Below are 3,856 nucleotides of genomic sequence, written 5' to 3' on the forward strand. Positions count from 1 at the left end.
CGGCAAGCATTGTGTCGGATCGAGACGTCAAATTCATGAGCTATCTATGGAAGTCGCTCATGGCAAAGTTTGGAGTGAAGCTCTTATTCTCATCATCCTCGCACCGGCAAACGGACGGCCAAACGGAAGTGGTCAATCGAAGCCTCTCCACTCTCCTACGCATCCTAGTGAAGAAGAACTTGAAGTCATGGGAGGAGTGCCTTCCTCACGCGGAGTTCGCCTACAACCGCGCCAAGCACAAGACAACATCAAGGAGCCCCTTCATGGTCGTCTACGGCTTCGAACCTTACACGGAACTCGACATACTTCCGCTTCCCCTTCATGAGCGGACCAACATGGACTTCGACAAGCGCACCGCCACCATGAAGAAACTACATGAAGAAACAAGAGCGACCATACAAGAACATGTGCTTCGTCAAGCAAACCGCATCAACGCCAAGAAGAAGGAAAGAATATTTCAAGAAGGAGACCTCGTGTGGATCCACCTACGGAAGGAAAGGTTCCCTCATGAGCGCAACTCCAAGCTCAAGCCAAGAGGAGATGGCCCCTTCAAGGTCCTCAAACGCATCAACAACAACGCTTACGTCATCGACATCCCGACATCCAAGTACTTGGTGAGCAACACGTTCAACGTCTCGGACTTGTCACCCTATCATGGAGATGAGGAGGTGCAAGAGTCGAGGTCGACTCTTTTCCAAGGGGGGGGGAGATGATGTAGCCCCGCTCACCGACGACGCTACACCAAGACCAACAAGTCCCCCAAGTGGACCAATGACGCGAGCCCGAGTTAAAGCTCTACATGATGAGGTGAACTCGCTCCTCACCACCCTTGATCTCGGTACCCGTCTGGATGGATTGCTACCTCATGCCGATGTGCTATGTGTCATTAGGTACAAGGCGCATCAAGACCCCGGAGAGGAGGAAACGCCAAGGTCAGTAGAAGGAGAGGAGCAGCGGGACATGGAGATGATCACGAAGCCGAACCCGACGTCGCTCGAAGCACTCAAAGGAAGAGAAGAAGTGCTGGCCGGTCCAGGACCCGGTCAGACCGACCCTACAACCGGGCCATCCGGTCCCAGGCCCGGTCAACCGGGCGGCAACCGGATTTCCCTGCATCGTACCGGAAGACGACCAGAAACCTCGCAAGAATCCGGTTGGCGCCCGGTCGACCGGACCCAGGACCGGACCACCCGGTCATAGGCCCGGTCAGACCGGATCCCAAACCGGATTTGACGGGATTGCTCCACCGAACTGCCTAAGTTATCTGTTCGCGTACCTTTTCGCCCTTGCTGGCCATGTATGCCTATATAAGTAGCCTGGACCCCTCCTTTACCCCTTAGACTTGTTTTGAACTCAAACCTACCTTTGAGCTTAGTCTCCCTAGGGTTACCATCCCTCTGTAATCAAGGCATCCTGGTTGTTGATTTGGATATTGTTGAGTGAGATTCTAGTACAAGCTACTCTCTCTCCCTCATCAATCTCTTCTTCTCCAACCCCAATCTCTCTCCGGGAATTCTGCCGCGTGCCTCTTCCAGGAGATTCTATTGGCGTGGTCCATCGAGCCACGGGGGTAAGCATCGGGTGTATCGGGTTGGTGTGCGTGCGTGAGTACCGGCGTTCTTCGTGTTCTTCGTGTCCCTCGCGTTCTCCCACCTCTTCCCTTGGTTTTCGGGGTCAACTCGCGAGATCGGGCCACTCACGGGATCCTAGATCCCATCAAAAGCTCCTTGGCCCTGAGCTCTCCTGGTGGCCCACGTGGAGGCCCCTTTTATACCGGTTCGTAAGCAACCGGTACGAAAGGGGGGGGGGCCTTTAGTGCCGGATAATTTATACCGGTTGCTCAACCGGTACGAATGCCCCTCTGGAACCGGTATTGATGAGAGGTTTTCTACTAGTGTAGTGTCATTGGATGACGGCAAACTTGCCCAAGAGATCCATGACGGTAAACTTGCCCAAGAGATCCATGTAGAAGGTTGCACAGTTAACACAACAACTCTAGACGCAAAAAAAAAAAAATCATATCCAGCTCATGTTCCTTTGATCAACACCTAGCACCTGAGAATCTGCTCCATATGAAGCAAGCTATGCATCAGGACAGCAACTTGCATGAATTCACCTAGGAGCCCACCATAAAGTGACAAACAGAGTTAAGTGGAAGAGAACTATCTAAAAGAAGTTTCACTTGGAAAACCTATGAATGGTTTAAAATGAGCTGAATCTCACCCCAGAATCATATGTTCGTGTTATGGACATATATATAATCTTAGGTGAATTTAATTTGCATACTACCTCAATAGAAAACGTGAAGTAGCCAGAAGGAATAGACGCAAATCAAAGAACATGTATACAAATGGATGTATAATTATATTTATTATTGAATATATAGTGGCTAGGTATCTTATTTACTAAACCTGACCCTCAAGATTTTATGGGAGTTGCAGGGCCAATTCTCATGGGCCAAGAAGAGCAATACACCGCATTCATCTCATTCATGGCATGTGTCTGCTCAATATCATCTCCAGATCTCACAAAAGCATAATCCTTTGATCTACCAGTATATAGCATTGTGGATACATAAGAAAATGTGTACTGCTAACTTCTGAAGATGCTAAATAATATGACATTTACTATCACTGAGCTAAAGTCAATGCTGAACCAACTTTCATGCATCTTTCCTGTGTGTACTGCAACTTGCAAGCAGAATAATCATCATGCGAGTCTTATTAGAACTTTTCTCAGGCAACAAACTTAACCCATAGCACGCAAAAGGTAACACCCTTACACCTTCGAGATAACATTAACACCAGTAAGTACTTCGGCGTCAAAAGAACTCAAGTTATGTGAACTCAATTGGCAATGCGGAAAATAAAATGGAACTTCTAGTCCTACATTATCATAAATTAGTCCCGCTAACTATATTTTCCAGTCTTTCAAGCAGATAAGTCATCCTTACATTCCCATGATGCCACATAATCATGCATTAGCCAGCATGCCCGTTATATACACATAATGAGTTTCCAGATAATGTTTAGTTACCTTTAGCAATAAAATTTACTAAAATCGAAAATAAAGCCCAGCTTGCTTCAGCATGTGGGTCCAAAAGATTTATGTAATCCTAAAGAGGTTGATAATTCTCCGCTTAGGAACTACTTAAGATATTTTATTCAGGTCATACTAATTTGCAAGTTAGTGTACATCAAAATGATCTATCTGGAAGGCTTGCTGAATGGGCCAATGATATAGTGATATGGGGAAACTTCGGTTGTTGCATAAACATGAGCAAAAGACTCATATACAAATTCCTACCAACAATGTATACTGCGTCATGATTTTTGAGTCGCCGAGTCAAGTCAAGTCGCCGAGGTTGCGGCTCGTGACTTGCCCGACTTGAGTCAACGACTCAGCTCGTATAGTCGCCCCAAGTCGCCCTGCTACAGTGGACGTCAATTTGGCCTGTTACCTTTTTTTCGAGGGGTTAGTTGGCCTGTTACCTATTGCAGACAGGCTGGGCAGGCCCAGGCCGGCCCAGCAACCACTCCCAGCCTCAACCCCCCCCCCCCCCTGATAAAACCTAGGACAAATCGTCACCTCCTCAGCCGTGCGCCGCCGCGAGCCTCTCAGCAGCCTCCGCGAGCTCTCCCAGCAACCGCCAGCCTCCACGAGCCTCCGCTAGAACAAATCCTCACCTCCTCCCTTGAACACAGCCGTGCGCCGCCGCGACCCTCTCCCAGCAACCGTCGACCAGGCCCAGCAACCACTCCCAGCCTCCGCGAGGAGCGGCGGCGGCTCGAGCCTCTCCTCTCTGCTCTGCCCTTTCTCTCCCTTTACATCTCTCTCTCTCTCTCTCTCAAATCCT

The sequence above is a fragment of the Lolium perenne genome, chromosome 5, assembly GCF_019359855.2.
Source record: "Lolium perenne isolate Kyuss_39 chromosome 5, Kyuss_2.0, whole genome shotgun sequence".
Taxonomy (NCBI): domain Eukaryota; kingdom Viridiplantae; phylum Streptophyta; class Magnoliopsida; order Poales; family Poaceae; genus Lolium; species Lolium perenne.